Source organism: Podarcis cretensis (genome assembly GCF_951804945.1).
Source record: "Podarcis cretensis genome assembly, chromosome: 2".
Classification (NCBI taxonomy): domain Eukaryota; kingdom Metazoa; phylum Chordata; class Lepidosauria; order Squamata; family Lacertidae; genus Podarcis; species Podarcis cretensis.
Window position 1 is genome coordinate 45,813,383 of NC_137171.1, and position 22,786 is coordinate 45,836,168.

General features: G+C 42.5%; 1 long non-coding RNA gene across 1 annotated transcript in view; it reads left to right on the top strand.

Annotated features, from left to right (window-relative positions):
- The window catches only part of LOC307209640, a 69,561-nt gene that overhangs the window by 27,702 nt on the left and 19,073 nt on the right, over positions 1 to 22,786 (top strand). The gene's annotated exons all lie outside the window — the stretch shown is intronic.

Sequence of the window (22,786 nt, forward strand, 5' to 3'; positions counted from 1 at the left end):
TAAAGAATTACCTGACATTCAGAAGACATCTTAAGGCAGCCCTGTTCAGGGAGGTTTTTAATATGTAATGCTGTACTGTTTTTAACACTGATTGGGAGCCGCCCAGAGTGGCTGGGGAAACTCAGCCAGATGGGCGGGGTATAAATAATAAATTATTATTATTATTATTATTATTATTATTATTATTATTATGCTGTTCTCCAACTCCACCTGCTCCCCAGTCCTATGGCAGGCATCCCCAAACTCGGCCCTCCAGATGTTTTGGGACTACAATTCCCATCATCCCTGACCACTGGTCCTGTTAGCTAGGGATGATGGGAGTTGTAGTCCCAAAACATCTGGAGGGCCGAGTTTGGGGATGCCTGCCCTATAGTAACACCATAAGCCTTTCCCTTCCCACTAACTAAGCCTCCTTTTCGCCTTTCCAACCCCATGTCTGAAACTCCTTCTCGCTTCTATTCTGCAGCCCCCTTGCACCCTCGTATTCAGTTTCACCCCAATTTCTATGCATGTTCCTCCCCCATCTTTTTATGCCATCTTCCCATGCACACAGACAACGTAAGTTCCTGGATATTTCTCATCTCACACATTGCAACACCTAGGCTCCCTTTCCACCTTCCCCCCAATTCTGAGGCACCCACTCCTTATTTTGCAGTTCCCTTTCTGTTTTTATCTTCAGCCCCATTCCCATCCCTCCTCTTCTTCTCTTCCCGCTGCATCAAGAAAGCCAGCATAATCCTAGCTCACACCACCTGTCCTGCCAGCTCCCTCTGTTATCGCTCTGATATCCCCACCCCCTCCTTTTCATACAAACATGGAGATCTCTCTGCCTCCCACAGCCCCCTTCCCGAAGCCCGCTTTAATCCCACTCCCCACACTTCCACCAGCTGTGTGTTCTGTGCAGAAGCATGTGTGTCCCAAGAGGTAACCTTCAAGAGAGCTATTCAGCCAAAAGACAGTGGGGTTGCTGATAGCCTGAGCCAACAGAGCTTATTGGACTAGAGTGAAGACCACAACAGAAGTCCTTCTAGAAGCATATGAGATTCAACCGTGAAGGCTGCACACTGAGTCCTCAGAACCTAGTTGATGAGTGTTCACTGGTAGAAGTGGTTGTGGGAAATTGGCTATAGGGTTTAAACAGACAGAGGAACTGAATCTCTCACAACTATCTCCTTATAAGAAACAGTAACCTCAAAGTGTAACTATTCTCAACAGTCACCAAGTGAAGTTCAGTGGTAACTAAGAGAAAGTCAACAATCAAACGTAACCATCTGTTTATAAGAACAGTTATTTTAAAATAAAATATAATTAATTTTGTTTTCACTTCAAAGTGGAGTCTGTGCTGTTTTGCCCCATGCTTATCCATAGCTCCAAGTAGGTAAATTGAGGCATAAAATTGATCTGGCATTTAGATTCATAGGGGCAGCAGGAAAAGGATTTGAAGGATAAGTGAAAGGTTATAGCTTTAGGAAAGATGCAAACACTGCTTTACAAGACACCCCTCCATAAATAATAGCAAAATAAATAGTTAGTTAATGAAGGACAGGTGGGGTCACCAAAACATGGTAGTGGGATGACCACAAATTTTGGTGGGATAAGATTCTCCACATACTGCAACTCCCATCAGCCAACCTGTGCAATAATCAGGGCTGATTGTAGTTGTAGTCCAACAATATATGAGAGATGACAGATTAGCCCCCCCCCCCCCCCCGCTTTACAGTAGACTGATTTGCATCCTATTGTCACAATCTTCACTGTTTAGTTTCCCCATGCCTGCCTTTTGCCTGCTGTGACTGACCAGGGATGTGGTCAATGTGAAAGTCTGCTCCTGTTACCAGTGGATATGAGACATCCTAAAACAAAGGTACTAATCCCATCTGTTGCCCTTTCTTTTCTTTCTTCATTTTCCCAAAAGCAAAATAAGGCACATGGTTGAGCCTCAGAGCCCAGCCAGTACGTGACTGACTCCATTTTGAAATAACCTGAGACGAAGTGTTTTTGGAACTTAGGTAACTTTATGGGACTCTGCTAGCAATAGCACCTTAGCCAATCAGTGCAGAAAGTCAATTTTGGCAAAATAAGCTTGCACTTTGTTATTTTTTGTCTGCCATTTTTTCTCTCTAGAAACTGCTTCTGTACCGATAGGAATTATCTCTCTTTGGGTGTCAGAGTGTTGAAGCCGCGTTTGAAGATAAGAGCCTGCCTTAGACTGCACAGTCAGTTAGACTCTTCCTTGAAAGGACTTTGTGACCAAAGTGCCAAAGGTGAAGGAAAGGACAATGTAGTCCTAATCCTTAAAGCAGTCCCCCCCCCCCGTGTGCTTATTTGGGGGCATCAATATTGGCCATAACAAATATGGTGGTGGAAGTTCACCATTGTCCCTTTAAATTTATTTTTATTATTGTTATCTTAAGGGGAATGGCTGTGAGAGCAAATGCAGAACATTAGGAAATGCTGCTGTTTGGCTCTATGCCTAACACATTGGGAGTGGAGGTAGAACATGGCCATTGTGGCTAGTAGGCACAGATAGTCTTATTCTCCACAATTTTCCCCATCCTCTTTTAAAGCTCCTTTCAAAGCCCATTAGCTGTTCCTGACACCTTGCCTATGCAAAGTCTTTGTGTTGCAACTGAGTTGTGGTCCTCCCCAGCAGTCAAATTAAACTATAAGGCAGTGTCATGTGTTCCTTAAGAATAATTACCACAAATTATGCATGTGATTTAAGCACCACTACTCTGTCTCTCTTCTGACCAAATCATCACCATCATCATCATCAACTTGGGTTACCTCTGATAAACAAATATTGAAATAAAATCCCTGTCCATCCGAAGATTACAGATCAGGAGGAATATCTTGGTAAAACCCTACGGCTCCATTTGCTATTAGCAGAGAACGATGCTCACCCAATATATCTCCGTTATTCATTTCCATGGTAATTGAGGTGTTGTGTATTTGTTTAACGTTTGTTTAGTGGCAATAAAATTAAAAATCACATAACTGCTAACTAATTGGGAAGAAAGAGTGAAATGGAAATTAAGGTTTTTAAAAAAGGTGTTCCTTTACCTACCCACCAAAGTTTGAATCTTTCTTTCTTTTTTATAAAACCTGCCATGGACTATTTTTTCATGCTCTTGAGCTAATGAATAGGGAGCGCTGAGGAAGATCAAGCTCTGCCATAAAATAATGAGGTTGTTTCATCCAAGAAGGCACTCTCCGCCCCCCCCCCCCCCCGCCCCCCCCAAAGCTGCTGTCTACCTCCTGCTATGTGATGTATGGAGCAAAGCTGGCACTGGTGCTATGCTGAGAAGCAAAAGAAATGAAATTGTTTTAATCTTGTGGACCATTCCTTTTAATCATCTCCTCATCTCTTTCCCTTTTGTCAGACAGGACTTAAACTGGGGGTAATTTGTTCGGTTGGCTTATCTGCATCATAAGCTAACCAAGCAAGCACAAGACAAATGTCCCGTAAAACAGCTGGATTCGTCTTTGCTTTGAAAGTCTACACCCCCATTTTATGCACTAAACGTTCCCTGCCCTTACTGCCAACTTTGTTTGTGGACATTGATCACAAGGCAAGGAGAGCCTTCTTCCGTGGCTTTCCATAGCATTTTTAAAAACAAAAAATGGCAACCTTCAGCCGTATTAGTGGTGCATCATTATGCACAGTGCTGAAAAAGTGTATACAGTGAAGTTTTTCACCTGCTGTCATAATACTAGAACCCAGAGTCATTTGATGAAGCTGAATGGTGGGAGATTTATAATAGATCAGGAATTTCTGCCAGAATTGTGTTGTTTCCCAGTGTGATGTACTGCGGAGGTGGCAAAAAGGATTTGGCCCAAGGGTTTCAATCACTTTCTAGGGGTCACAAGCCAGTGTGACCACACACACTCTTGCAAACACCCACATGCATGCATCACCCCTCCAAACTCCTCGAACAGTATGATAACCAGGGCTTTCTTTTCAGCAGGAACCCACCGGAACTCAGTTCTGGCACCTCTCAGGTGGGCTCCATTGCCATTTTAAGAGAACAAAGAAGAGTTCTGGCACCTCTTTTCCCAGAAAAATAACACTGTTGATAACTAAGGAAGGGATAATTTGCATCCAAATCAGGGTTCTGGCTGGGCCATCTACAGCACTATGTATTAATTTAATGCCCCCCCCCTTTTGCTATGAAAACCAGTGGGGTCTGGGGGGCAGCCAAACTTGCTTGGGGACATAGCTGTCAGCTTCCCCCCTTTTTAAAGGGAAATCCCCTTATTTCGAATAGGATGCCTCGCAAGAAAAGGGGAAAGTTTACAGCTAATAATAATTAATTAATTATTATTAATAATAGCTATGCTTGGGGATCTGAATTGACCCCTTGGGCCAGGGTTAGCCACCCCTGTTATATAAGAATTGCTGTAAAGACAGCACTAATCACCAGAGAGTAGCACCAATGAAGCTTCATGGCCCATCTCAGCAGGAGATGAAATTGCAAGGTTTTAAAGATTTATGTAAGAATTAGGTGCCATGTGCATTTTGAATGGAGCAATATATCAGTGGCAGAATTTGTACAAATTCTTCCACAAGTCTAAATTGAAATGATATTCTGTGGTGAATTTTTGATCAGAGAGGAGTTTTGACTTCCAGTCAGGCATTTGAAAACATATCCTGATGTTATGGATCATTCAAGTATCTGAGAAATTTCACGATCCATAGCTTTCCTCCCATATTTTGAATACAGACATAAAAGCATCTTGAAGAATGAATAGCGTGACACTGAGGAAAGGTCACATAGTGAGCTTCATGGCCAAGTGGGGATTTGAACCCTGGTTTTTCCAGATCTTAAGTCTGGCACCTTAACTATGACACCACATTGCCTCTAGACGTTGTTCTTTATATTCATGCCGTTACAGTTTTTCATATGGGACACACACAGATGATGCTTAATTTTGAGAGGGAAAGTATCTTATTTATTCTACAAGTTACAAAGATGTCAGGTAAAAATTCAGGACTGTGCTGCATTTGAACACAGTTATTTTCGTGGTTTTCAAAATTCACAGAGATACAGAATCATTTCATCTCTTCAAGCAATAATCTCTTGTCCCTTTTTGCCTTGTGTTACACACACACACACACACACACACTATTCTATACATCCTATCTATACATTATTATTTCCCCCCATTGGCTATCTTTTCCTCTCTCTGGGATGATTCTATTCAAAAAACAGCACAATAAAGTCTCTTGTACCAAGTGTTATCAGAGTTAGCTTGCTGAGCTGTATAGATAATCGTTGCTCAATAGAACATTCCCAAATAACAAGGAGAAATAGACTTTTGTGGTTAAAACTCAAGCCAAAGGGTTGGGGTGGGGCTTGGCTAGTTTTGTCAGTAATTTACAGTGTGATTTTATATGAGGGTTCTCAATCTCAAACGAGCCTCCAAAATATCCTTTCATGGGAACCTGGAAACAAACTTTTATGTTTTTTGTTAAAGTCAAACTATTCACATTTATTAACTTAATTAGTTAAACTTAATTAAACTTTTTGTTTGAAGTGCTCCTGTTCAGGGTTCTAGCCAGAGAGTCTCTTCAAGACAATCTACTCTACTCTCCCTCAGCAATCAGTTGCCATTCTGTGTCCACTGAACATGCTCACTCCTCCCAGAGCTGTGTTTGGGCTTCTCTTAGTCTCCCCATCCCCCGCTGTATTTGGGGTTCCTGCAAGCCTCTTGTGTGTATGTTAGGGCTCACAGTTAGGGCTCATAGTGTGTCAGATATATTCCCTGGCCACAGCTGCATGATCATTCATCCCCTGCAAAAGTGTGGTTTCAGTGGAAGTATTTGATGGCATTTGGGGTGGTGATGGTTGAATTTCAAGAAATCTCACCTTTTTAAATTTGTGGTGATCAAAGGTTCTAAAAAATGAAGGTGGGGAAACCGTGTCCATACAGTACAGCATCATTTGGGGTGGACGATTGCTGCATTTGTCATGAGCCCTGAGAAGATGTCCGTTCAAGATGAGAGGAGCACAGTGGGTTACTGGATGGTGATCCAGGAGGCGGGGGAACTCAGTGGACTGGGATAGGAGAACCTGAGAACCATTAGAGCTATCTGAGGGAGGCACAGCAGGTGAGGAATCTGATCACGTGGAGGGTGTCGGGAGCTTGTCCTACACTTGAGTAGGACCCTGGCAAAGACACATGCCCAACTGGCATGTTCTCTCCCTCCTGGTCAATCGTTCGGGAGCTTCAAAAGCTTTCTTCAGCCCGAACATCGCAGCGACCGATGCCAACAGAGACCGGCACACTTAGGGATCTGCAGAGTCTGCGCAGTTCACGTGACAGACCTCAGCAACTCATCATTTTGGCTAATCTACTTTATTTACATATAAACGCACATGGAGTACTGCAACATGGCTCCCTCTCTCTCTAGCATCAGACAACAAAGAGAAAAAGAACAAAGGACAATAGTCCCACTTCACGGAACACAGTAACACAAACATCCTGTCTCCGTCACTTCCCACTTTGTGGAGTTAAAACATACCACGCCATGTGAAAGACAACAATCCAATGACTGCAATCATGGAGCAGGAATTCTAACACCGGGACCCAGTGGCTTGCCATCCCTTTGTCCCTTGCCAGTCCCACCTGCCATCCTAGCTCCAAGTCACCCCGTACCAACCATGCCTCCAGCCTCAGCACTGCCTCCTGCATTGTCAACACCTGTCCTTCCATAAGTTCCTACAGATGAGCCTCTGCCCACACAGGAGACATGATAGACTCTGGCTGGATCTAAGCTGCCACCTTCTCCATTGCCTAGGACAAAGAGACACCGACACTGGTGCAAAACACAGCTCAAGCAACACCCATCTGGAGGAGCTTGCCCAATGCAAACAAACACCACAGAAACTTAGGAGTCGTGTCACTTGTCAGATCTATGTCATAACCTGCTTAACCACTTACTTAATATTTGACCCTTTCTTTACTTATGTACTGCACTAATCTGAGCATTTAAGGTTCTGGCAGAAAACCTAATCAGAGTTCAAGTTTTTCATCAAGTAGGCGCTAGGACAGCACCCATTTGTCACATCTACTGCATTTTGGATCTCATTTGAGATGCTCATTGTGCATTTTTAAATCCTTAATGGACTATGTCCTGGATGACTTTGGAAACACTGCTTCCTATATAACACTGTGCATAGGACTGCTATCTTAGGAATGACCCACAGCAAGTATTTGGCAAATATTTATTAAAAATCAGAGGCACAGATAATTTTCTGTGGAAGATTGCTAAGAGGCCTTGTCAACACACTTCTGTGATAAAATTAAGAAAGTTCAAAGATATTTCTAGCAGTGAGTTTAAGGAGAAAGTCAGAGGACATCTAAGCCCTTTGTGGCTTAGGGTCCTCATATTTACAGGACCGTCTCTCTTGGTATGCCCCACAGAGGACCTTAGGGTCCATGAATAACCATAGTTTAGAGGTCCTGGGCCCTAAGGAAGTCAGACTATCCTCCACCAGGGCCAGGGCCTTCTCAGTGATGGCTCCGACCGGGTGGGATGCTCTTTCCTATGAGACTAGCGCCCTGCAGGATTTAACCTCCTTCCACAGGGCCTGTAAGACAGAGCTATTCCCCTGGCTTTCAATTTGAATTTAGCCTGATCTTTTATTCCCCTCTTCCCTTTTTATGAAGATTACCTGCTCTGGGACCCCACAGCTAATTCTCCCCCGGCCTCCTCGCTGGCCCAAATAGGACTAATTTAGCCAGCTAGCCCTGGTGACCATCTAATGTTTATAGGTTGGATTTCCCCAAAATTGATTTTTGAACTTTGAATTTATTGTTATTCATGCTTTTATACTGTATTTTATGCTGTTTTTGTTGTATCACAATTAAGTGTTTTAAATTTGTTGTTGGCTGCCCTGAGCCCGGTTTTCTGAACTGGGAAGGGTGGGGTATAAATAAAAATTTATTATTGTTGTTGTTGTTGTTATTATTATTATTATTATTATTATTATTATTATTTATAGGGAAGAGGAATGTGGAAAGAGGAAAGGAAGCACCCAGAAAGTGGGAGAAGCAACAAGAGGAACAGCCATTTTAGATCTGGTCCTAACCAATGTTGATGACCTGGTTAGTGGGGTAGAAGTGGAAGGATCATTAGGCGCGAGTGATCATGCTCTTCTGAAGTTTACTATGCAGCGGAAAGGAGCAGCCAAGCATACTAGGACTCAATTTCTTGACTTTAAGAAAGCCGACTTCATAAAACTTAGGGAAGTGCTGGGTGAGATCCCATGGACAGTAATACTAAAAGGAAAGGGAGTTCATGATGGCTAGGAGTTTGTTAAGAGGGAGATAGTAAAAGCACAACTTCAGGCAACACCAATGAGACGGAAACATGGAAGGTGCCTAAAGAAGCCAGGGTGGCTATCTAAAGAACTTTTAACTGAGTTAAGATTAAAAAAGGATGTGTACAAAAAATGGAAAAGGGGGGAAACCACCAAAGAGGAATTCAAACAAATAGCCAGCACGTGTAGACACAAAGTCAGAAAAGCTAAAGCACAGAATGAACTCAGGCTTGCTAGAGAGGTTAAAAACAACAAAAAAGGCTTTTATGGGTATGTTCGTAGCAAAAGGAAGAACAAAGAAACAGTGGGGTCACTCAGAGGAGAAGATGGTGAAATGCAAACAGGGCTGAACTCCTCAATGCCTTCTTTGCCTCAGTCTTCTCCGATAAAGAAAACAATACCCGACCTGAAGAATTTGGAGCAAATGATTCAGCAGAGGAAACACAGCCCAGAATAACTAAGGAGATAGTACAAGAATACTTGGCTAGTTTAGATGTATTCAAGTCTCCAGGGCCAGATGAACTGCATCCAAGAGTATTAAAAGAACTGGCAGATGTGATCTCAGAACCACTGGCAGTCATCTTTGAGAATTCCTGGAGAACAGGCAAAGTCCCGGCAGACTGGAGGAGGGCAAATGTTGTCCCTATTTTCAAAAAGGGGGAAAGAGAGGACCCAAATAATTACCGCCCAGTCAGTCTGACATCAATACCAGGGAAGATTCTGGAGCAGATCATTAAGCAAACAGTCTGTGAGCACCTAGAAAGGAATACTGTGATCACCAATAGTCAGCATGGATTTCTGAAAAATAAGTCATGTCAGACTAACCTGATCTCGTTTTTTGACAGAATTACAAGCCTGGTAGATGAAGGGAACGAAGTGGATGTATCCTACCTTGATTTCAGCAAGGCATTTGACAAGGTGCCCCATGATATTCTTGTAAAGAAGCTGGTAAAATGCGGACTTGACTATGCTACCACTCAGTGGATTTGTAACTGGCTGACTGACCAAACCCAAAGGGTGCTCATCAATGGTTCCTCTTCATCCTGGAGAAGAGTGACTAGTGGGGTGCCACAGGGTTCTGTCTTGGGCCCAGTCTTATTCAACATCTTTATCAACGACTTGGATGATGGACTCAAGGGCATCCTGATCAAATTTGCAGATGACACCAAACTGGGAGGGGTGGCTAACACCCCAGAGGACAGGATCACACTTCAAAACTACCTTGGCAGATTAGAGAACTGGGCCAAAACAAACAAGATGAATTTTAACAGGGAGAAATGTAAAGTATTGCACTTGGGCAAAAAAAATGAGAGGCACAAATACAAGATGGGTGACACCTGGCTTGAGAGAAGTACATGTGAAAAGGATCTAGGAGTCTTGGTTGACCACAAACTTGACATGAGCCAACAGTGTGACGCGGCAGCTAAAAAAGCCAATGCAATTCTGGGCTGCATCAATAGGAGTATAGCATCTAGATCAAGGGAAGTAATAGTGCCACTGTATTCTGCTCTGGTCAGACCTCACCTGGAATACTGTGTCCAGTTCTGGGCACCACAGTTCAAGAAGGACACTGACAAACTGGAACGTGTCCAGAGGAGGGCAACCAAAATGGTCAAAGGCCTGGAAACGATGCCTTATGAGGAACGGCTAAGGGAGCTGGGCATGTTTAGCCTGGAGAAGAGGAGGTTAAGGGGTGATATGATAGCCATGTTCAAATATATAAAAGGATGTCACATAGAGGAGGGAGAAAGGTTGTTTTCTGCTGCTCCAGAGAAGCGGACATGGAGCAATGGTTCCAAACTACAAGAAAGAAGATTCCACCTAAACATTAGGAAGAACTTCCTGACAGTAAGAGCTGTTCGACAGTGGAATTTGCTGCCAAGGAGTGTGGTGGAGTCTCCTTCTTTGGAGGTCTTTAAGCAGAGGCTTGACAACCATATGTCAGGAGTGCTCTGATGGTGTTTCCTGCTTGGCAGGGGGTTGGACTCGATGGCCCTTGTGGTCTCTTCCAACTCTATGATTCTATGATTCTATGATTCACACAGACCTGAAGGAAACATGGAAGATTTACATCCTCACTTCTCTTTCATAGTAGAAAAACATAAAATAAAGCTAAACGTTCCCTCCGTTTTCTTAAAATGTGCCTGCCATTTGTATTAAGATACATTTTTAATGAGGCATGAAAATACATCTTGCCTGAGCTGTTTTCCTGTTTATACAAAGGAATGCTTTGTCAGCACTTTCCTGGCTATGCATAAAACATTGACTTGAGAGCACACTAGGTATACAGTTTCAAACAACCAAGAAGTGTATTTGGGTCCACTTGGGAAATTTCATTTTGTACAAATAGGGTTTTTTAAAAAAACAAAAACCAAAAACAGAAAAAGAATAAGAAAAAGGAAAGAAAGAAATGTTGATGCATTAGCCTGGAACAGGCTGTGTGAAACATTATCTATGATACTGATAGTGAAAAAAGAGAATTTCAAATACTGGAACTGAATGGTAGTACCAATAGTATTGGTTTGAAAACAGCATTTTCGAAAAGCAATAATAAGTTTATTTATGGTGCTCTGAGGAGAGAGCCACTCAATTACTTGGATCAATAAAGTCTGGGGAAATAGTTACAAAATGTCAATTTGGCACCACAAAGGAAATATCCAGGAAGATCCTCTGACTTTCTCCCCCACCTCATGGATGGGCACCTAAGTGATAGATGAGCACTTCGGCGTACTGAAACAAATTGTTTTGATCCTTCCATTTTACTGAAAATATTCTTTGTCCTTCATGGTGTGTCTTGATTCCTTCTGTGCCCGATTTGATTGATTCACAGACCATCCCCACCACCCACAATTGGCTTTATTTGCTTTTGAAGATGATGTCACAGGACCCAATTGGACTGGCCTTGTGGACATGTGTAATGGCCTTGTGTTCAGTTTGTGATTTCCTGATAGCCTTAGGTCACCCACAGTTCTAATCCAGAAGAAATGACACAAAATGAGTAGTTGACAGGGAAAACTGGTGGTGTACAGTGGTACCTCGGGTTAAGTACTTAATTCGTTCTGGAGGTCTGTTCTTAACCTGAAACTGTTCTTAACCTGAAGCACCATTTTAGCTAATGGGGCCTCCTGCTGTTGCTGCGCTGCTGGAGCACGATTTCTGTTTTCATCCTGAAGCAAAGTTCTTAACCCGAGGTACTATTTCTGGGTTAGCGGAGTCTGTAACCTGAAGCGAGGTACCACTGTACTGAAATGTGTATCACAATTTATCAAAAGTTTTCTTCCCCTATAAAAACTTCTTCATCTGCCAGATTAGCCAGCTTCTGTACATGGAATTGGCAGGGAGAAGGATCTCATCTGTCTCAGGTAGCAAAATCTCCTGGGCCAGCCCTGGTAATGCTCAGGCAAAGGGACAGCGTGCTCCCCTTTTAACCCCAATGGCTTTATGCATTTGGTATCTGATTTCTAAAAAGAGCATCCAGTTCAGAACAAAATACTGTGTTATTCAAAAACTCTCTGCCATCCTTTCAACCACCCACAGTTTGCTAAGCTACATCCTCCAGGTCTACCTCAGTAAAAGCATTTTAGGCAAAAAGGATATACAGTTTGCATTTCCTCATATAGAATCCTTCCGCTTAATATGGAATCTGTTGTTCACAGGGGATACCTTAGAAAACATTACTATCACACAAACAGCTTTGAAAAGGCAACATGTAAAAAAGGGAGGGGTAATATATTCTTGGCTGAATAGCTATTATCTTTTAACTGTTGAAAATAGTATAAAAAGACCAGTGATATTACAGTGGTACCTCAGGTTAAGTACTTAATTCGTTCCGGAGGTCCGTACTTAACCTGAAACTGTTCTTAACCTGAAGCACCACTTTAGCTAATTGGGCCTCCTGCTGCTGCCATGCCGCCGGAGCACGATTCCTGTTCTCATCCTGAAGCAAAGTTCTTAACCTGAAGCACTATTTCTGGGTTAGCAGAGTCTGTAACCTGAAGCATATGTAACCTGAAGCATATGTAACCTGAAGTACCACTGTACTAAAGTTTGCCATAACTTCTCATAAACAAGCTTTTCTGCTTTGGTGTTAAACCAGCATGTTGTTTGTCTTTGTACAAGAATGTATATAAGGAGCAAACTACATGTACAATGGCACCCTGTCAGTTTTTTGCTGTTGAGAGAAGCTTTCATTTTGAGCAATGAAGTGATGGTGGTGTATGTACTTACCGTACGCCTGCTGTTTGACTTACCTGGATTATGTTCCCAAGTTACTTTTCACCCTGTGGTATTCACAATGCAGAAAAAATTACTGGTAGTCACTTCCTGGTTCTGGTTACCTGCATAATTTAGAAATGGGGGATATTTTAATATCTGTAAATGGTATAGTTTAATATAATTTTACATAAACGATATTGTGCCTAGACTTGGTGATGGGATGGATGAGTGCTAATACACTGACTCTGAATCCTAGCAGTGCTAATACACTGACTCTGAATCCTAGCAAGATGGAGGCATTGTGGATGAGCAGTTCCCAGGTAACTAATCAATCGTCTACTTTGGATTGGGCTATATTCCCACTGAAGGGCCAGGTTTGTAGTCCAGCAGTGCTCCTGGATCCATCTATTACCAAAGGCCCAGGTGACCTCATTGGCTGTGAGTACTTTTTACCAGAATCAGCTGGTAGCTGTAGCCATTTCTCGATCGGGATATTCTGACTGCTATCATTCATGCACTGGTAACCTCTAAACTGGATACCTCCAGTGCACTCTGTGTGGGGCTACCCTTGAGTTTAACTCAGAAGCTGCAGCTAGTTCAAAATGTGGAGGCTCGACTGCTCACTGGGGCAGGATATCATCAATGCAGTATCACATTGTTGAATGAGTTGCACTGGCTGCCACTTAGCTGCCTACTTGCACAATGAAACTGCTATTGTGCAATGAGACTTACAGTTTCTAGTCTCCCCTCACTCCAGCCCCTGCACATCCCCTGAGTTGTGAAAGTGAACAGTCAAAGCATATCAAATCCAAATGTTCTTAAAAGAGTATTGGCAAATCGTAATACATAAATCCAACACGTCTACCTTCAAAATGATATACAACATGCAAATTTATCTAAAAGAATTGCTGGTTTTTCTAAATATGTAACTGTGATTTTTGGCAACAGTGCAGATGAGGAGCAGCCTCATATTTATGTACATTTTTAAAGCCGTGAAGAGAGATATTTTGGAAAAGAAAGAAAGAGATGGCTGGCTAATCTTCAATTAGCCTTTCTTTTCTCGGCAAAGTTGCTTAATAGAGACTGTTCAGCTCAGTTCCAAATATAAAATTGTATATATCTACGCACACACACACACACACACACACACCCAGAGGATAGTATTTAGTTATCTTCAGTGAGTCCAGAGAACCTAAGAAATGAAGTAGGGCAGCAAATTCTGGCTAGTGTATATTTACAGCAACACAAGGAAATTGAAGACTAGTGTTATTTAAAGGTTCTCAATTTAAAGAACATCCTTTCCAAAGCAATTCTCTAACTCAAAGATGCACAGCTGTAATTTCCATGCCATTCATTGCTACTGCTCTTTGAACCAGATAGGGAGGCAGTTTGTTCATATTATTTAGCCAGCTGGTGCAGGTGTGGTAGCAAAAAAAGTTGGTGGAAGGCATGAATGGCAGATCAGAAGAAAAACCCATGTCTCTAAATGGGATATTCTGAGTTTTAATTATTCCAGTAAGAAGCAGCCATCAGCCAACAAAACAGATGGCAGTCTTACTGCCCACTAGATTTAAAAATATCTCTGGGGATTTGAAACAATGAGCAGGCTTTCTGCAATTAATCTAGCAACTAAGGATTGTATCTGGAGCACTAATTAAAAGCCTAGCTTTGAATAAATGAGTTTTCTAAAAAGGAAGCCTGGGTTCTGAAATTGTGTTAACTTTTTGTCTCCTAATAGAGATTATATTATAAACAATTTGCCAGAGAAAGTGGTAGAGTTCTGTTTCACTTTTTAAAATCATCTTTAATGAGCAATGTAGCAACTTTTGAGCATTCAGTCCTTTGGGATTAAACAAATGACCCTGACATTGCTTATCAAAAAATTTCCAGTTTCCATAACACAATTAATAAATAATCTTAAACCCAGAGTTATGGCATAACTCCAGAGCTATGGGGTTGGACCAGATGACCCTTAGGGTCCCTTGCAACTCTTACAATTCTCTTACAAATAATAGTAATAATAAATCATACTGGAATAGGACACCCCTATTTTCATTGGAGAAATGTTGGAGGATATGCAACTACTGTTTCAAGAGCATAAAGATTTCTGCATGTGCAACGGACAGTGGCGTAGCGTGGGGGGTCAGGGGGGCTGGCCGCACCGGGTGCAACAATCTGGGGGTTAGGGTTAGGGGGCGCAAATCCACGGGTTAGGGGGCGCAAATCCATGGGTTAGGGGGCGCAAATTACTTGCCTTGCCCCGGGTGCTGACAACCCACGCTACGCCACTGGCAACGGAACTTCTTCTCATGCCCCAATGTGTCACATGTTCTCTCCTAGTTTGCCCCAGAGGATTGTGGGAACACCAAGAACAGATTTAGGGGACAAGCAGAAGGAAGAGAGGGGGAAGAATGTTCTGTTGCGCAAGCAGAGATCCCTGAGCTGACAGAACACTTGTGGAATGCTATGTTGGATACAATTCATGGCAGTCAATAAGGTTGTCTCTATATGATTTTGGTCTACAACTTCCATCAGCCCCAGTCACCCCAGCAATAACTGGAGGCCACTCCCTTGGCTACATTTGGTCGACACCAGGCATGGCCAAACTTGACCCTCCAGTTGTTTTGAGACTACAATTCCCATCATCCCTGTCCACTGGTCCTGTTAGCTAGGAATGATGGGAGCTATAGTCCCAAAACAGCTGGAGGGCCAAGTTTGGCCATGCCTGGTGTACATTGACTAGCAGTGACTCTCCGAGTTTGGGGCAAGGGGCTTTGTCAACCCCACCTGCAAATATGAGGGTTTGTATCAGGGACATTTTGCATACAAATCGTCTTCTCTTTCATTGACCTACAACTTTTCCCACTAAAAGAATTTGAAAAGGCAATTTTCATTCAATCTACCAGCCAAAGTGTAATGCAATTAGTATTCTTGGATCAAAGAACACTACAGCAAAGTGCAGACCTTAAGTATAATGAGTAGCAAATCATATAATTGTATAACCTGCTAGCTGTCGATTGCAATTTCAGGGCAGGTGACAATTCTTTATACCTCCAATCCTCATAGCACTCACTGATATTGCAATATTATGATACGAAAGTGAAACGGAAAGGTGGTGATTGATCACCCAAAGCCATGTTGCGACGGCTGAGTGCAAATTTGAAGCCAAATCTCCAAAGACCTGCTCAGCACTCTACCAGAGGCAGATGGTTTGTGGTAAAATGCCTGCACCATTCTACATAGCAAAACACACACAAAATGCTAGAACTCCTAATTAATTTGGAGGCTGCAAATATTTAGCAAAACATTTGAGCTCTGCAGTGGCAGCTTTTTGAATGTTCATCATCACTGTTCACTGAAATCTGTTTTCAGGATTGGGTGACATTTTGCTGAAAATGTTTTGGCAGCCACTATCCTTGCTATATCATTCCCCATCAACAGCAGTATTTGCAGTAACTCACAAAAAAAGCATCCTTTTCACTGCTGTGTGCTATGTTTCTGACTTACCATTCCCAAACTGTGATAAAGCAAACATTTATGTAACCAGCACATTTTGCCCATGCATCAACTGTGCTTTGTACCCATTCTCCTTGACCGCCTAAGGAAGTAAGCACTAGTCAGCCTCCGGTTACAGGCAATGAACTCAGGTCACAACCACAGGCAATTCTGAAAGCATCATTAGGCCACTGCGGGCCTTTAAAACAAATAATGCCTCTGTGCATAGGTGCCAGTTGCGCAGAACATGAACTGAGCATTAAAAAACAAGCATTATAAAACCATCACAAGCAACAACAAAGAACATTTCCATACCATACACTTAAAGCACTACTAAAAAAAAAAGGTAAAGCATCCTTGGATGGTTAACTCCAGTCAAACTTGACTATGGAGTGCAAACAGCTTTCTGGGTCATGTGGACAGCATGACTAAACCACTTCTGGCACAACGGGACACCATGATGAGTGCCAGAGTGCATGGAAACCTATTTATCTACTTGCACTGGTGTGCTTTTGAACTGCTAGGTTGGCAGAAGCTGAGGCAGAGCAACGAGAGCTCATCCCATCATGGGGATTCAAACTGCTAACTTTCTGATCGGCAAGCCCAAGAGGCTCAGTGGTTTAGATCCCAGTGCACCCACTACCTATACCACTTTAAGAGCCAAAGAATCCTGAGACGTGCAGGTTGTTAAGGGTGTTGTTAAGGGACCCCTTATTCCCCTCACAGAACTACAGTTTCCAGAGTGGTTTAACAGTCAATCCTTCTCAGCTCTCAACATCTTAACAATCCTTAGTTCCCAGGATTCTTTGGGGGAAGTTATGATAATAAAGGCTATTTTCCCAGTAGTGATGTATGGAAGTGAAAGCTGGACCATAAAGAAGGCTGACCCCTGAAGAATTGATGCTTTTGAATTATGGTGCTGGAGGAGACTCTTGAGAGTCCCATGGACTGCAAGAAGATCAAATCTATCTATTCTTAAGGAAGTCAGCCCTGAGTGCTCACTGGAAGGACAGATTGTGAAGCTGAGGCTCCAATATTTTGGCCACCTCATGAGAAGAGAAGACTCCCTGGAAAAGACCCTGATGTTGGGAAAGATGGAGGGCACAAGGAGAAGGGGACGACAGAGGACGAGATGGTTGGACAGTGTTCTCAAAGCTACCAGCATGAGTTTGACCAAACTGCGGGAGGCAGTGGAAGACAGGAGTGCCTGGCATGCTCTGGTCCATGGGGTCACGAAGAGTCGGACACGATTAAACGACTAAACAACAACAAATGATTATTTCAAGTGGAATCATAGTGCATCAAATGTATGGTGGAGATGTGACCTCAGATCATGTACAAAATATATATAATTAAGTCATTTGATGGGTTCCCCCACCCTCAACACATCTACAAGTACTGTCCTTTGTTGCTATTTGTGTTTGTCCGTTAACAGCAGATGCTCAAATCATGTTCTTTGCAACTGTCCCCTGTGAGCAGAGTGACTAGCAGTGTGGCATATGTGCATATTTCTTTCTTTCCTTTTTTCTTTGGTCAAATCAGTTTCAGAATAGCTAGCATACAAAAATCTTTTACCCTCTACAATGAAAGAGTAGTTTTATTTTTTTTAAGAAAAAAAAATCATGTAGTGTATGAAAGATCAATGGAAATTTTTTCGATGGAAGCAGCTATTTTTTGGGGGTGAGAAAATAGTAAAAGGAGTCAATAAAATGTAGGGAAAGAGGAAAATGAAATTAATAATCCATTCTAAAGAAAGAAATTATGATTTCAAAACACAGCTGAATGATTCGTTGTTGAGACATGAATGAAATGCTGAATATATTGACACGCACATGTTGAAAATCTAACTTCACAGATCCTTGTAAAATGAATGGAAATTAAGTACATAGGGACATTGGCTGTGTTCTCATACAATGCTAAACCATGCTAGCTACATGATATGTTAAGCATCACAACCCAATCTATAGCTTACTGGGACCATGCAATTATGCTGGTTATTGGGGAGCTGCTAATGGATGCTCTGCTTCTCTCTAGTCCTATTTTTGTTCCTCTGCTGAACAGATCTGAGCCAAGTTTGGTTTAGCATGTCATCAAAAGCCAGGCTCTTAGCTAAGCTGTCTCATCACCAACCACAATCTGTAGCCAGTATGAGAAAGCTCATCTCTCAAAATTACCATAGTTCGACTTACCATGCTGCGTGAACCAGGCCTTTGTAAAATGTCTGAAAATAAGCTTTGCTTTCTAAATAAATCTCATTTTAACTGCTGTAATTAAATGGTACTTGTTATGAATAAAATACCCCCCCCCGAAAGGGAAAAGAAAAGGCATGCTTCCTGCCATCATCAAAGGCTTATTATATAAGAACCTACAGTATTAGTCACTTGCAGTCTGAAATAGCAAGCTTAACAAGGAGAGAAAGCCATCTATTTTAAAGTAGTCTCCTGATAAGAGACTATTCTTCCTTATTCAGGGGTTCCTTGTTTGGAAATCATGGTCACTGTGATAAATTTGAATGAAAGCAACCTAAACCTACTAAAAGATAAACTTTCGTTATTAAAATATACTTGGAGTCCTGCAGTAATTTCATGCTCTTTATTGCAGCTTGTAAAACAGTGATTGAATTCCCCCCCAAACCTCAGGCTTTTATATACATCATTTGCACAATGAGTCCCATCTGATTGGCTGATTCTGCTTCCCTCCTGGCTTCCCTCCTGGAGCCTGATTGGTCTTCTCCTGCAGGCCAATCAGTTGTTGCATTCTACGATCCTACCAGCCTAATAGGCTGAAGCATGATTGGGCTTCTCCTGCAAGCATTCTAAGATCCTACCTGCCTATTGTTCCAGGATCTAAGCTTAGTACATAACAGTTATGAATGATTGTTCCATTGTTCCATAAATAATCAACTTCTGTGTTTTGTGCCTCAAACATTTGGAAGAGATGGAGGGAGGAGCTAACTGGTTGTCAGGGATTGCACAAAGGTGCTTGGGACAAGTCCCACCCTTTCAGTCAAGCCCCACCCTTACCTTATGACATCAGGTGTAGGGTGAGTGGACATGGCTTTCCCAAAACTGCCTCATTTGCCAAAGGGGAGAGTCTTGGTGGGCCAAAAATGTCTAACAAACCAGAGGTTCCTCACCCCTAATGGGGAGAGGAGGAATCACCTCAGGCTCAGAATAGAGCTGAAGGTTACTTGCCTTATCTCAGCATTGCTATCCGGCCCCACCCCACTCACCATGCCCCCCTCCACCTCTTTCCCGCTTTTCTTCCTAATGTAATACTAATGTCTCAACAAAGGAAACTGATCTGTAGAAAACGTAATTTGAAAAAAGAGACATTGTGCATACGTTTGTAAACCAAGAAATCTTTAATAAAAATATATTTTAAAAATAAGAAAGAAACAGGCCAACATGTAAAAGAAAGATCAAGACAGTTAAAAACAAATACTGTGTTTTTCACTCTATAAGACACACTTTTTTCCTCCTAAAAAGTAAGAGGAAATATCTGTGCATCTTATGGAGCGAATGCAGCGGATGGCAGAGGGATCCCTCAGCTGCTGCTGCAGTCATGAGCTGAGGGATGCCTCCACAGCCAGAGCCATGGCTCCCGTCCATCGCTTGCTGGCTTTACAGCAAGGCGGGAGGAGGGATGGACGGGGCTGCTGGCCATCCCTCCTTCTGGCTCATTGTAAAGCCAGCAAGAGCCGCTGCCGCTGAAATGCTCTGCGCAGCTCTTGTTTGCTGGCTTTACAGCAAGGTGGGAGGAGGGACGGATGGCAGCCCCGTTGGAAAGTGACTTTGGGCAGGTGACTTGCAGCAGGATCAAGCCCCAGCACCACCCCCTCCCCAGTGCTGCCACCTGCACCCCACAACACCCACCCCACCACACAGGTCCAGGTCCCCCCCCCCCATTCCTGCCCCTGCACTGCTTCCAGCCCCATCACCGCAATGGTACCCACACATCTCCCTGTGCCGGCTGCCACCACAACACAGCAATGAGGCTGTGTGAGGAATGTGGGCGATGCCTCACTGGGGCTGGCAGCAGTACAAAGACAGGGGAGGGGAGAGGCTCAGATCCACTGCCTGAATCAAGTGTCTTCGCTTCTGCCCTGGCCTCTGACCCCTGCAATGTATGTTTTAAGACCCACCCTACATTTGTGATTGTAATCCGGCTCATTGTGCAGCCAGCAGAGCAAGAGCTGCTGACACGCTCTGCACCGATCTTGCTTTACACATGTGTAATTCAAGCAAAGGGAGAGCCGCTTACACGGCTCCTGCCCCAGCGTCTCCTCCTCCTCTTTTTGCTCCGGTTCTGGCGTCAACTTAGAGGCGAGGCAAGGCAGCTGACTGCCACAGGCTCGCACAAACGTGAGCTCTCCCTCTTTCAGAATAGTGTTTTTCTTGTTTTTCTCCTCTAAAAACTAGGTACGTCTTATGGTCCGGTGCGTCTTATGGGGTGAAAAATACAGTGGTTTAATATAAATTAGAGTTAAGTGATATTAGCTAAAACACAAAATATTATGTAAAGAAGCTGACAAATGTTACATCATTCACTATAGAATTACCCATTATGTATTTTATCTGCAAACTATTAAGTCCAGTTTTTTTATTTGGCAGAAATTGTGTTATAGCCGCCTTTCAATTTATTTACCAAAATTAGAAACTTTATTCAATATCTGTGTCTTTAAGCATTTAAATAAATTATGTTGGCTCAACAAAAATGGTGTCTGTTAAATGCTTTGCAGTCTAATACTGTTGCCAGGAATTCAGTCAGATTGAAATATTTGCTGCTATCTTGGTTTGATTATTTAAGAAGAGAACTGGAATTGATTCAAGTTCAATAGAATGACTAGACAGCAGGAACTACAATAATCTAGTAGCAAAACTGGCGGATTGATGTAACTGATCAGATAATAACAGGATTGCAGAGAGCAAAAGCCCTCAAGTGATTAGCCAGCAGGAGATTGGACTAAAAGGGCAATTGAGCTTGCAGCAATAGGAAGTGGGCAGCTCATTCATTGGAAAATGTGAAACAAAGATATTGAAGGAAGCAGCAGTACCAATATCCAGAAGTGGGGAGGGGTGGTTTTCTCTGAGGAAGGCTCAGGCAGGATATAGAACAATTAGATACCAAGAACCACTCAGTGGAAGAAGGTGGAAGAAGGTTGAAACTGGAGATGTAAAAGTTAAGAAAAGCATCAAAAGCAACAGAAATAAACAGAAAGCAAAGCACATAAAGGCAATTGAAAAGCTGCAATATTTGAGTGGTGAGAGTATTAATCAGACCTGTATGTATGGGAGCTTTTGAATAAAGACTTAAGTTTACCATACATAGGTCTATGCAAATACCTAGGACAAGATCCAACATCACACAGATGGTCTGTGGGGCAAGTGGGGCACACACCACAACTGAATACCACTCATATAGGACTGCAGTTTATTTTATTCATTCATTCATTCATTCATTCATTCAACTGATGGATTTGTTATTTCTTCAACCAGTTCAACTAAGATTTTAATTGATGAACTGATGGGAGTCAGTCTTAACTTGTGAAGTTTCTAAGTTTCAGAATGGTGTGTGTGTGTGTTCAGAAAAATCACTGCCTCCTTATCTGAACCAAAATTCCTTTGAATATTGCCTAAGTGTCATGTCCTGCCAGTGCTTATTCTCCAGACTTTTTCAGAAGAAGAGGAATAGGGTCCTGCAGTGGCCCTCAGCACTGAAGGAGACCTGATTGACACCCTCTCTGGAACAGCCAAAGGCTGTTCCCTGTCTCCAGTGACTCTCCATTCTGGACGATTGCCTGGCAGTATCCCCACCCTTCTTCCTAACCCTTGGGATTTCGGAAGGTCAGATCCTGCTTGTCAACCCAAGCATCCTTCTCCAACCAGCCTGCTCAGGAAGAGAAGCCCAGCCACACACTCTGGATCTGGAAGGGAATCCCCACATCTTCAAAGAAAATAGAGACTCTCAAATTCTACCAGTTCACCAGTGAATCCCACGTCCAGTGCTTTTCTTCCTCCCCTGACCTTCCTGATAAAATGTGGGGAGGGTGAGGCAAGAAGGCTTCTGTGGGGAGTAAGGACTGGGAAATGCTCTTCTACAAATAGAAATCTTCTCACACTTCTCTGGGCCCAGTTCTGTGTACATGGAACATCTGCTCAAGGACTTTGCTTTGAACTTTAAGAGCCACTTAGGTGCAGTTTTAGAGGCTGATAGTTTATTAACACAGAATTATTTAGTAGAATTATCATAAGCCACCTGGTGAATGTATATGTAGTACAGTGCACAGATTCTGAAGATGATGATTATGATGTGTGTGTGTGAGTGAGAGAAAGAGAGAGAGAATGACATTAACATTGTTGACAAAAGGTTTGTTTTGGTATCATTAAAGAATAATCTGACTGCATGAAAAGGTTAACAGGTTAGACAGACAAGACGGGCTACATTGCTAAATATACTGAGCTTCCCTATTTATTTGTTTTGCTGTCAAGTTAAAAGTTTTTTATTTACAAAGAGCTTTTAACACATTTGAGTTTCAGATTTAAAATGTGATTGAATTTGTTGTTGTTTTCTGACCTTTTCTATACTGTATGGAAATATATCCTTTATGAATTGCACATTGTTTTCAATAGATAAGCAACTTACCTCACGTACAAAAAAAGAGAGCAAAGAAAGAGCAAAAGAACCAAAAAAAGAAGCTTAATTTTTTAGACCTGAGAATAAAGCAGCCAAAGGTCCTGATTAGAATG